The 13,552-nt window shown below is 43.8% G+C and overlaps 1 protein-coding gene across 1 annotated transcript in view; it reads right to left on the bottom strand.

Moving 5' to 3' along the window:
• LOC121545115 (SH3 and cysteine-rich domain-containing protein-like) overlaps positions 1–13,552 on the bottom strand; it is a 57,324-nt gene that overhangs the window by 40,781 nt on the left and 2,991 nt on the right. The window lies entirely within an intron of this gene.

The raw sequence follows: 13,552 nt of genomic DNA, 5'->3' as shown, positions 1-13,552 counted from the left end.
GATGCTCAATATTGGCCACTTACATTGCCAAGGCAACCTGATTTTTGTTGTTGTTGTGAAAAACTGTATCCAGTAGGTCCGGTCCCACACCTCGAAAGGAAACGTAATTTCCCGGGTTAGGCTATGCATCATGGAGGTAGCCTATTATTTCTACCTTGCTGGGCGGCAATTCCATGCCACAACCTGCATCAATTTCATTACTGCTTCTCTTTTTTAAACTATAATTTATAGAGCAACCCGGGAGAAAGGATCGTTTACTACGCTCCCACTTGGGTCGTGACAAAGTCTCAACCAAACGACTCGCCACCAAACGATCATTTCATTGCTTCCGTATCTGTCCAGTCAGTGCCTGCAGCGTCACATTGAAGAGCACTTCTTTATAAATGATGGTGAATGATGATCAGAGAATGGACTCATAAAAAAACATTATGTTCAATTACACAGGACAGGGTTGGCTCTGTAATGGGGACCCAACACTGAGTGGCTATTTTCTGCTTGCTATTTAGGTGCATTTGTCCCTGCTGTTCAATCGAGTACAGGCTTAACTGAATGAACAACAAAGACGGACTGCAATGTGACATTTTATTAAATAGTTTGGGGAATGACCTCGTTTCCGAGGGAAGATCCTCGGAGCCAGATGATGTGATAGCAGGTAGCCCTATGCAGGGCTGCTGGCATCGAACCCCCCCACATGACGGGCCTTAAGATTATTATAGCTGCTGGTGGTGGTGAGGTGGATGGTTATTGAAAACTGTTACCAAAAAACAGCAAGTGAGAGAACAGGGGTAAGTTGACATACAGTATAAATACATCCCAAGAATTACACCCATTGATTGAGAAAGAGGAAGGTGCTAATTGCAAGAGTGAGCCCATAGGTTAAACAGCAAGTGTGAGGAATGTGCATTATTGTGCCGTGCTTATAGGCTGTAAGGTAAATACTGTAGGTGAAGGACGTTCCACACATGGCTAATAGGAAAGAAGAGAAGCAACAAGATGCTATGCTGAGGATGATGATGTTTGTATTCATTCCCACTATGCCCGTAGAATAGGAAACAAAAGTGAATGATGTTATGCTTCCCGGATGAAGTTAAACGAGCATTCAGACCAGCCTTCATGATTGATCTTTCGTAAACTACATTTGATCTGCTTTTATTAGATTGGCCTCAACAATGATTTCTAGGTTACGACTGGAAAGTGTTGAGGTTAACACACATTAGCCTATACAGTCAGAGGATCATTCATGTTTCGTTAAGTTAAAATCACCTGTGGTGGACAATGATTGTATAACAGTTCAAATCAACTGAGTGGAGTTGCGGCAGTATGTGTGTGATCATGACCTATTGATTACTCTGGTCAATCTGGAAACAATCAATCCAGCCCTCTACCACCCACACACCACAGTACTCTGGGAGTTCACTGAAGCTTTGATGTAGCCTAGCCTTCACTCTAGGAGATGGTGATTAGGAAAGAAAATACCTAGCGATAATGTTTAGAAACACACAACCTCCTCACTGAAAAATGCTACCTTTCCTGTTTGTTTACCTTCTTAGTAATGAGATGGAAATGAAACTATGGTCAAGATAACAATGTTGGCATACATTGTGGCATCTTCAAAGTCAAATTATCTCTTTCCATTTCAATTCAAGTCTAATTGAATTAAACAGATAAGGTGGGGTAAGACATGAGCTGATAACTTATCTAAGGAATATCTGTTCTCCATTTCAATAGGACCTGGCTGAGAAGTATAATTATAAAAGCAATGTCTAGCTTGGGATAGATAAAATACAGGTGCTGTCACACCCTGATCTGTTTCACCTGTCTTGTGCTTGTCTCCACCCCCCACCAGGTGTCTCCCATTTGTTTCCATTATCCCCTGTGTATTTATACCGGTGTTTTCTGTCTGCTGGTTGCCAGTTCGTCTTGTCTCGTCAAGCCTACCAGCGTGTTGTTCCATACTCCTGTTTTTTCCTAGTCCGTTTTCTAGTCCTCCCGGTTCAGACCTTTTCTGCCTGCGCTAACACTGAACCCGCCTGCCATACCATTCAGCCTTCCCTGACACTGAGCCCACCTGCCATACCATTCAGCCTTCCCTGACACTGAGCCCGCCTGCCATACCATTCAGCCTGCCCTGACACTGAGCCCGCCTGCCATACTATTCAGCCTTCCCTGACACTGAGCCCGCCTGCCATACCATTCAGCCTTCCCTGACACTAAGCCCGCCTGCCATACCATTCAGCCTGCCCTGACACTGAGCCCGCCTGCCATACCATTCAGCCTGCCCTGACACTGAGCCCGCCTGCCATACCATTTAGCCTGCCCTGACACTGAGCCCGCCTGCCATACCATTCAGCCTTCCCTGACACTGAGCCTGCCTGCCAGACCATTCAGCCTGCCCTGACACTGAGCCCGCCTGCCAGACCATTCAGCCTGCCCTGACCTCCAGCCTGCCTGCCGCCCTGTACCTTTCGGACTCAGACCTGGTTTACGAACTTCTGCCTGTCCTCGACCTGCCCCTTGTATTTTAATACATATCAGAGACTCGAACCATCTGCATCTGGGTCTCATCCTGTGTCGTTATAGGTGCATTCTCATTGCATTTTGCACTTCTGTCTCTACTAAGACCAGAGAGAGACATAATACACTCGACATCAGTACTTTATGAGCATACAGTGCATGTGTGTTACCCACTCTATCATGAGCTTAGTGGCTGGAATAAGTAGTCAGAGAATAGGCTAAATGGGATATATAAAAAATATATTGTCCACTCTCTCCCTCCCTTAGTAAGGGGATGATCTGTCTGTGTTATGATTAAGTCACAGAGCTACTATGGAATGAAACAGAATGTACTGTACCTCAATTAGATGCCCAACTAAAATGATTTGACATGCATTATATTGTATAGAAAACATGTTTACCTATATATTGCTTCCCTACTATGAAAAATAAAACAAACTACTTTCTGGACGAAGAGCTTTCAGCTCTTTCTATTTCTAAACAATTAATGCTCAACGATGCAATGTTTTCTTTTTCAAGACTGGAAATTAACATAAAGGTTGTCAGCATAATAAGAAAATAAATGCATCAAGCAACACCAGACTGTGGGTGCACCATTGAGAAATGGCTGGCTGTTGATACGGGATCTATCACAAGAGCAATAGCCACATGGACAAGCTTAAAAGGAGCCATGAGAAGGGGGGATTTCAAGCTAAAACCTAATTTACCAAAAACACCTCAGGGAATATGATGAATTATGATTTTCCCAAGGCATCTTAAATAGTGTTTGTCATTAAGACTATACAAAATGAGAGTTTTAGCAAAGAGACTGATGAAAGTTTTGATAGGGCACTTCACTTTTCTTACTTTATGAACCCCAACTTTGCCTTAAAAGGAAAAACCATGAAAGTCACATTGAAACTGTTACGGATACAGGTATCCTGTGTCTTTTTGTGTTTTTCCTCTCCTTCTGCCCTAATCACAGGTGTCCTGTATGTTCCTGATTGGTGGTCGTTGGGGTGTCTGCTGATTGCTGAGGTGGACCAATCAGTGGACATTCCTCTGCATTGCACCACCTGTTTCTGGTTTGTCAATCACACATCCCATTGTTTAAAAGCCAGTCAGTTGTGTTTGTTGAGAGAATACTATTTTCAGTATGTGAGTATGGATACTGTGGTGTCCTGTGTTTTGTGTACTCACTCATTTGCTGGTTACTCTGTTTGGTAACTTTGTTGTGTGTTTCTGGGAAAAGGGGAATTTAAGCAAGTTGCCCTTGGGCATACATTACCCGTAGGAAGAAAACTGTCTAAAAACACTAGTTAGACCTGAGCGGACCACCCACTTTATTTTTGTATGATTAGCAGTAGCTTAGCGGTTCTTGAGGCAGGCAAGATCAGTTTAGGTTTTTTTTACACTATTGTTTCATTTCTTGGGTCCTGCTCAGCCCTTTTTCCCAAACCTTTACCGTATGTTCAAAAAGAAACCTTTTATGTTTGACGGTAGTTTATGGTTGTCGTGTAGTTTTTGTTCTCACTGTTTCATGTCACGATACTAATTTGCATGAATTATGTTACGGGTCTCTTGTCCATCCACCCTAGACGTTCAAAGCCACGGGGTTCGTAACATAATGTGGGGGCTCGTCCGGGATATATCTCATTGATACTCATGCAAATTAGTTAGTGTCTGGTTCAGTGTTGAGCTTGGCAGCTGTAACTACCTGTTTTTTTTGTGTTCAGTATTCGTCGGCTCGTGTTGCTAGTTTAGGATGGCAACTTTTGAGTTGGATGCATTTTTGGAAAACCCTACGTGGGAGGGTTTTGAGAATTGCCGTAGAGTGGATCTACAGGCTTTGGCTGACCACTTTTCTGTACCCATATCAAGGGTTTTAGTGAAAGCAGAAGTTAGGAAAGCAGTGTTAGAGATATTGTTGAACGAGCGAGTGCTTGAGTTACCGCCGCCTGAGTCTGCTGCTCCTGTAGGGGATGTGGCTGCTGCTCCTGTAAGCCCGTCGGTGTCTGAGGACGAGGCTAAGGCTCAAGCCACATTGCCCCGTTTTGACCCACTCTCCCCACTGACTGACAGTGATGCCAGGATGGATTAGGCTCAAATTAGGCTTGATCAGGAACTGGAGACGCGTAAGATGGAACTGGAGATGCGTAAAATGGAACTAGAGGCAGAAACAGCGAGGTTAGTCTCTCCTCATACTATGTCTTCTAGTGAGCTGTCCGCACCAGCTGTGGCATCTGCTACTTTTGATATTAGTAGACAGATCACCTTGGTACCTGTGTTTAGGGAGTCAGAGGTTGATTCCTATTTCAGTGTTTTTGAACGTATAGCAGTAGCATTGAAATGGCCCGAAGAGGTATGGTGCCTATTACTTCAGTGTAAATTAACAGGTAAAGCCCAAGAGGTTCTGTCAGCGCTACCTCTTGAAGACAGCTTGAATTATGATGTGGTCAAAGCTACTGTTCTTCGTGCCTATGAGCTGGTTCCTGAGGCATATCGACAGAGATTTAGGTCTCATAAAAAGGCTTCTACTCAGACTTATGTTGAGTTTGCTAGAGACAAAGGAAATCTGTTTGACAAATGGCACAGTGCTAGTAAGGTAACTGATTTTAACTCTCTACGGGAGTTAATCTTGTTAGAAGAGTTTAAAAATTGCTTACCCGAACGCATTGTAGTTTATCTGAACGAACAGAAAGTATCCTCACTGTCGGAAGCATCTGTATTGGCAGACGAGTTTGTGTTGACGCATAAGAGCGTGTTTTCGGCTCGTACGGAGAGCAGGGCCGCAGAGTTGTTAACTTTTTGTCCTAGTCGACCAGCAGTACATCCAGCACGCCCAAAAGATGTGCGTCACTGTTTCTATTGTCATAAGGTGGGACATATGGTTAATGATTGCTTTCTGCTAAAACGCAAACAGGGGATGCCTCAGCACGCCAGGCCGCCAACGGGTGTTGGGCTGATTCGTACGGTTGTAAGGCCGGAATCAAGACAGAGGCCTCATAGTGAATGTGGTTTGAAAGTCCCTGTCCCAGTCCCAGATCACAGTTATGAACCGTTCATTTTTGAGGGGTTTGTTTCCATATCAGATGACGAAGCGTCTCAGCGTCCAGTTAGAATCCTCAGAGATACTGGTGTGGCACAGTCGTTCATACTATCTGATGTGTTGCCCTTGTCCAATAATACATATTGTGGTTCCAGTGTGTTAGTACAAGGAATTGAAATGGGATTCGTCCCCGTGCCATTGCACTTTGTGAACGTACACTCTGAGTTAGTCAGTGGATTGTTCAGAGTTGGAGTACGTCCTATGTTGCCAGTAAAAGGTGTGACATTTATAATGGGCAACGATATTGCCGGAGGAAAGGTGATACCCGTATTGGAGGTATTGGATAAAAGTGACCAGTCTCTCTCTGAGGAGCTGGCACAGGGTTATCCAGATGTGTTCCCCGCTTGTGCTGTCACACGTGCTCAAGCACGACAAGTGGGTGACGTGATAGATTTGTCGAACACGATTCTATTCAGAGAGTGTGACACAGAGGATAGCTCGGGTGCTACCTCTGGTAAGCTGGTGCAGTCTGACCAACAGCCCAGAGAAAGGAAGAAGGATGTGGAACTTGTTGCTGAGGCAATACAGTTACCAGTCACTCGTGAGCAGCTGATTGCTAACCAGAAGGTTGACATTAGCCTGGCTAAATGTTTTTCTAGTGTTGTCTCAGAGGAGGAGCTAAAGAAGAAAAACATGGCGTACTTCATTGATGGTAATCTCCTCATGCGTAAATGGACATCCCATGTTGACGCTGGCGGAGATTGGAATGCTGTTTACCAAATAGTGATTCCTACAGCCTTTCGACAAAATGTTTTATCCCTCGCTCATGATCACCAGTGGTCCGGACATCTGGGAGTCACCAAGACTTATGATCGAGTTTTGCGACATTTCTTTTGGCCTGGTTTAAAACAAGATGTGGCTCAGTTCTGTCGGACTTGCCACACCTGTCAAGTAACTGGGAAACCGAACCAGGTTATTCCTCCCGCGCCTCTTTGTCCCATACCGGCCATAGGTGAACCATTCGAACATGTGATGGTTGATTGTGTTGGACCATTACCAAAGACAAAATCTGGTAACCAGTTTATGTTGACGATTATGTGTGTGGCCACCAGGTACCCAGAGGCCATTCCTCTGCGACGGATTACTGCTCCGGTGGTGAGTAAAGCGTTGATCAAATTCTTCTCAACTTTTGGGTTACCTAAGGTGGTACAAACTGATCAGGGTATGAATTTCCTTTCTAAACTTTTCAAACAAGTGTTAAAATCCTTGTCAGTTACACACCGTGTGTCAAGCACATATCACCCAGAGTCTCAGGGTGCGCTTGAACGTTGGCATCAGACACTGAAGTCTATGCTCCGTAAATATTGCTTGGAATCTGAGAAGGATTGGGATCAGGGAGTTCCTCTAGTTTTGTTTGCTGTCCGTGAGACAGTACAGGAATCCTTAGGGCTCAGCCCAGCTGAACTGGTGTTTGGACACACCATGAGAGGACCTATGAAAGTCCTTAAGGATCCGTTTTTATCACAAGAGTTGTGTGTGAAAGAAAATGTGTTGGACTACGTTAGTCGCTTTCGTGAGCGCCTACATGGTGCCTGTGCTCTAGCAAAGGAAGCGCTGTCTTCCTCACAGAGACGGATGAAACGACACTGACACACAGGCTGTTTCTCGTTCACTGCAGTCAGGTGACCAAGTTCTTGTATTGTTGCCTGTGCCAGGAGCGTCATTGTCAGCCCGTTTCTCTGGTCCTTATGTAATTGAAAAGAAACTAAGTGAAACTGACTACGTGATACAGACTCCTGATAGAAAACGCCAATCTCGTGTGTGCCACGTTAACATGTTGAAGACAAACCATACCAGACCCGTCACTCAGATAGACAGTCCAGAGAAACTGGCCGAATCGGCTGTCTCTATTGCTGCTACGGCTGTAGTGGGAGGTCATGTTAATGATGTGGACGGAGATGGTTTGGAGTTGCGCAATACTCAGCAGCAGTGTGCTAGATTGCCCAATTCAGAGATGCTGCTGTCTCTCCCGTCAAGCCTGATTCATTTAACGGACGGACGGACAGTCGGATGATATTGTGAGACTATTACACAGCTTTCCATGTCTTTTTAATGATGTTCCTACATGCACAAATGTGTTAGAACATGAAATTAATGTTGGAAACGCTGCACCTATCAAGCAACATGCTTATCGTGTCAACGTCTCTAAAAGAAAGATAATGAGGGATGAGGTCAGTTATTTGCTGGAGAATAACACAGTATTGGCTGGAGTTCCTAATTGTAGTGCTTACCTTGATGATCTGGTAATTTATTCAACTGAGTGGTCTGATCATGTTAACACTCTAAGGGTAGTGTGTGAACGTCTAGCAGCCGCTTCTCTAACCCTGAACTTAGCAAAGTGCGAGTTTGGGAAGGCCACTGTTACTTATCTTGGTAAACAGGTCGGCCTTGGTCAGGTGCGCCCTGTAGATGCCAAGGTCTCAGCTATAAATGCATTTCCCGCACCTACCACCAGAAGAGAGCTACGCCGCTTTTTAGGGATGGTTGGCTTCTACCGTAGTTTCTGTAAAAAATTCTCTGCGGTAGTTGCTCCATTAACGGATTTGCTCAGTCCGGCGAGAAAATTTGTATGATCTGAAGATTGTCGTACTGCTTTCAACACTGCTAAAGCACTCTTATGTAGTACTCCTGTTCTTGCTGCGCCAGATTTTGAACGACCGTTTAAACTGGAGGTAGATGCAAGTGCCAGAGGTGCTGTTCTACTGCAGCAGGACCAGAGTGGAGTGGACCATCCTGTCTGCTATTTTTCACAGCAATTTAACAAGTGTCAGACAAACTATTCCACCATTGAACAAGAAGCTCTAGCTTTGTTGTTAGCTCTGCAGTACTTTGAAGTTTATGTTGGTTCCAGTGCATTACCAGTGATAGTGTATACTGACCATAACCCCTTAGTTTTTCTCCACCGGATGTACAACCAAAACCAACGCCTTATGCGTTGGGCACCTGTAGTGCAAAATTATAATTTGGAGATCCACCACAAAAAGGGGTCGGATAATGTGTTGGCAGATTCTTTGTCTCGTGTTAGAACTAGGTTTTTTGTTATCCCGTCAGGATGCTGTTGATCGTTGAATTTTGGGTGTTGTGATGGTACGTGTGTCGCAAACCATTGTGGTTTGCTCTTTTAAGGGTGGGAGTGTTACGGATACAGGTATCCTGTGTCTTTTTGTGTTTTTCCTCTCCTTCTGCCCTAATCACAGGTGTCCTGTATGTTCCTGATTGGTGGTCGTTGGGGTGTCTGCTGATTGCTGAGGTGGACCAATCAGTGGACATTCCTCTGCATTGCACCACCTGTTTCTGGTTTGTCAATCACACATCCCATTGTTTAAAAGCCAGTCAGTTGTGTTTGTTGAGAGAAGACTATTTTCCGTATGTGAGTATGGATACTGTGGTGTTTTGTGTACTCACTCATTTGCTGGTTACTCTGTTTGGTAACTTTGTTGTGTGTTTCTGGGAAAAGGGGAATTTAAGCAAGTTGCCCTTGGGCATACATTACCCGTAGGAAGAAAACTGTCTAAAAACACTAGTTAGACTTGAGCGGACCACCCACTGTATTTTTGTATGATTAGCAGTAGCTTAGCGGTTCTTGAGGCAGGCAAGATCAGTTTAGGTTATTTTTACACTATTGTTTCATTTCTTGGGTCCTGCTCAGCCCTTTTTCCCAAACCTTTACCGTGTGTTCAAAAATAAACCTTTTATGTTTGACGGTAGTTTATGGTTGTCGTGTAGTTTTTGTTCTCACTGTTTCATGTCACGATACTAATTTGCATGAATTATGTTACAGGTCTCTTGTCCATCCACCCTAGACGTTTAAAGCCAGGTTCGTAACAGAAACGAATGAAAGAGTCCCTATATAGTGTCTTTAAAGAAGTAGCCTAGCTTTTTTCTCTGCAACGTTATGAACATGTATTACAAATGGTTTATTATGCATTTTGAGTGAAATCAACAGTCTGTGCCATGTGCATTGAATCACACGTTGAGGTATGGTTGCATGCACTACTCTGACCTTCTAGAATGCCCTAGAACCCTCAAACTCAACTCTAGACCTCGAAGCCGACGGGCTTATTGTTCCCCTCTAATCAGGGACTGATTTAGACCCGGGACACCAGGTGGGTACCATTAATTATCAGGTAGAAAAGAGAACCATCAGGCTCCGGACCTCGTAGGGTAAGAGTTGAATGCCCTAGCGTATCAATGGCATTCTGGGAGCAGGTATCATTTCTGATTATTAAAGAGTGTCATGACACCTGGCCAAATAGCTCATTATCCATTTAGAAAGCAATCAACATACTCACAGTCATGCACCTCTCTCAAAGGAACCCAACCATAGCATCCCAACTGAGACACCAGGAAGCAAGTAGTACAGTTGCTTGCCCACAGCTGCTAACTATGCCAGGATACCTGCCAAGAATCCCTTCAAACAGCACAGTCTAGTGACCACATTTACTGATGTGTAGGGATGGGGAGTGCTACAGTAATGTAACAATGAAAGGGAAAGAGTTCTGATTTTACCATCGCTGGAGCAACTGGCTGCCATGGAAAGGAAATGGAAAAACTGAAATGGTTTTCTCAACTTGAGACCGTCATTTACGAAAACCCAGAAGCGTGTCTAAAGTGTCCCGCTTAAGCCTGAGAGATTTGGGACAGGAAGGGAGCGTAACTGCTTTAAAATCTATAACCATAGTGATGGTGACTGGTCCAGTATTTTACATCTAATTGAAGTACTTACTCAGGGTTACAGGTGACCCAGATAAATGGGTGTGGACTACAAAACTACAGATGTAGAGTCTTAATTTGATCACTCTATTGTTGCTGAGAATATTCCTGCAGAGCAGGAAATGCAAACATGTAGTGTATGAGTTTTTAAAAGTCTTCTAAAGTTTGTAAATTCCACTTTGAAATTTCAGACTTGATTTGCCCTAACGAAAAATGTATCAACCTTATAATTACTTCATTAATTGTAATCCACAAAATAGTTAACCATTTCCTGTTGCTGCATGGTTATTTCCCTGCTGTTGCATGACTATTTTCCTGCTGTAGCAAACTGGCTTAAATTAAGATCTTACATCTGTAGACAAAATGCCAATTGCAACGCTGGAACACTCCTGTAGTTCCCACATGTTGCAACCCCCATAACTTTTAGGGTCCATCTGTCTGTCCTATTCATAAATATTAAGCTGTTTATGATACTGTACTTTCATTGGCAAGGTTGAATGTCATACATTTATATTATTGGCTGAAAACAATAAGTGGAAGAACTCAATTCAGACTTAATGAACTCAGGAACAAACAATGTTGTTATGATAGGATATTGAGCTACAGTGGGGAAAAAAAGTATTTAGTCAGCCACCAATTGTGCAAGTTCTCCCACTTAAAAAGATGAGAGAGGCCTGTAATTTTCATCATAGGTACACGTCAACTATGACAGACAAAATGAGAAAAAAAAATCCAGAAAATCACATTGTAGGATTTTTTATGAATTTATTTGCAAATCATGGTGGAAAATAAGTATTTGGTCAATAACAAAAGTTTCTCAATACTTTGTTATATACCCTTTGTTGGCAATGACACAGGTCAAACGTTTTCTGTAAGTCTTCACAAGGTTTTCACACACTGTTGCTGGTATTTTGGCCCATTCCTCCATGCAGATCTCCTCTAGAGCAGTGATGTTTTGGGGCTGTCGCTGGGCAACACGGACCTTCAACTCCCTCCAAAGATTTTCTATGGGGTTGAGATCTGGAGACTGGCTAGGCCACTCCAGGACCTTGAAATGCTTCTTACGAAGCCACTCCTTTGTTGCCCGGGCGGTGTGTTTGGGATCATTGTCATGCTGAAAGACCCAGCCACGTTTCATCTTCAATGCCCTTGCTGATGGAAGGAGGTTTTCACTCAAAATCTCACGATACATGGCCCCATTCATTCTTTCCTTTACACGGATCAGTCGTCCTGGTCCCTTTGCAGAAAAACAGCCCCAAAGCATGATGTTTCCACCCCCATGCTCCACAGTAGGTATGGTGTTCTTTGGATGCAACTCAGCATTCTTTGTCCTCCAAACACGACGAGTTGAGTTTTTACCAAAAAGTTCTATTTTGGTTTCATCTGACCATATGACATTCTCCCAATCCTCTTCTGGATCATCCAAATGCACTCTAGCAAACTTCAGACGGGCCTGGACATGTACTGGCTTAAGCAGGGGGACACGTCTGGCAATGCAGGATTTGAGTCCCTGGTGGCGTAGTGTGTTACTGATGGTAGGCTTTGTTACTTTGGTCCCAGCTCTCTGCAGGTCATTCACTAGGTCCCCCCGTGTGGTTCTGGGATTTTTGCTCACCGTTCTTGTGATCTTTTTGACCCCACAGGGTGAGATCTTGCGTGGAGCCCCAGATCGAGGGAGATTATCAGTGGTCTTGTATGTCTTCCATTTCCTAATAATTGCTCCCACAGTTGATTTCTTCAAACCAAGCTGCTTACCTATTGCAGATTCAGTCTTCCCAGCCTGGTGCAGGTCTACAATTTTGTTTCTGGTGTCCTTTGACAGCTCTTTGGTCTTGGCCATAGTGGAGTTTGGAGTGTGACTGTTTGAGGTTGTGGACAGGTGTATTTTATACTGATAACAAGTTCAAACAGGTGCCATTAATACAGGTAACGAGTGGAGGACAGAGGAGCCTCTTAAAGAAGAAGTTACAGGTCTGTGAGAGCCAGAAATCTTGCTTGTTTGTAGGTGACCAAATACTTATTTTCCACCATAATTTGCAAATAAATTCATTAAAAATCCTACAATGGGATTTTCTGGATTTTTTTCTCTCAATTTGTCTGTCATAGTTGACGTGTACCTATGATGAAAATTACAGGCCTCTCTCATCTTTTTAAGTGGGAGAACTTGCACAATTGGTGGCTGACTAAATACTTTTTTCCCCCACTGTATATTGCAACATAGTTGCCTAGAATAGCATTTCAGAGTATAGGCTTAATTTGTCAATCATATAACTCTACTTCAAGAATGCCTATTATGGGACAGAAGTTTTAATTAACATTTTTGGAATACATCACTGAATACATTAAATATGTATGAATGGGTGGAATATAAATCAAATCAAATGTTATTTGTCACATGCGCCAAATACAACAGCTGTAGACCTTACAGTGAAATGCTTACTTACAAGCCCTTAACCAACAATGCAGTTTTATGAAAGAATACCCCCCAAAGAAATCACAAAAAAAAAATAATTTCGTATAATTTTATATTGTAACAAATAATTAAAGAGCAGCAGTAAATATAACAATATCGAGGCTATATACAGGGGGTACCAGTTAGTCGAGGTAATTGAGGTAATATGTACATGTAGGTAGAGTTATTAAAGTGACTATGCATAGATGATAAACAGAGCGCAGCAGCAGTGAAAAAGAGGGGGCAATGCAAATAGTCTGGGTAGCCATTTGATTAGATGTTCAGGAGTCTTATGGCTTGGGGGTAGAAGCTGTTTAGAAGCCTCTTGGACCTAGACTTGGCGCTCCGGTACCGCTTGCCGTGCGGTAGCAGAGAGAACAGTCTATGACTAGGGTGGCTGGAGTCTTTGACAATTTTGAGGGCCTTCCTCTGACACCGCCTGGTATAGAGGTCCTGGATGGCAGGAAGCTTGGCCCCAGTGATGTACTGGGCCGTATGTACTACCCTCTGTAGTGCCTTGCGGTCGGAGGACGAGCAGTTGCCAATCCAGGCAGTGATGCAACCAGTCAGGATGCTCTCGATAGTGCAGCTGTGAACCTTTTGAGGATCTGAGGACCCACGACAAATCTTTTCAGTCTCCTTAGGGGGAATAGGTTTTGTCGTGCCCTCTTCACGACTGTCTTGGTGTGCTTGGACCATGTTAGTTTGTTGGTGATGTGGACACCAAGGAACTTGAAGCTCTCAACCTGCTCCACTACAGCCTCGATGAGAATGGGGGCGTGCTC

Source organism: Coregonus clupeaformis, chromosome 29, assembly GCF_020615455.1.
Source record: "Coregonus clupeaformis isolate EN_2021a chromosome 29, ASM2061545v1, whole genome shotgun sequence".
Lineage (NCBI taxonomy): Eukaryota > Metazoa > Chordata > Actinopteri > Salmoniformes > Salmonidae > Coregonus > Coregonus clupeaformis.
Note: the sequence above shows the minus strand (reverse complement) of the source record. Positions and strands in the feature narration are given on the sequence as shown.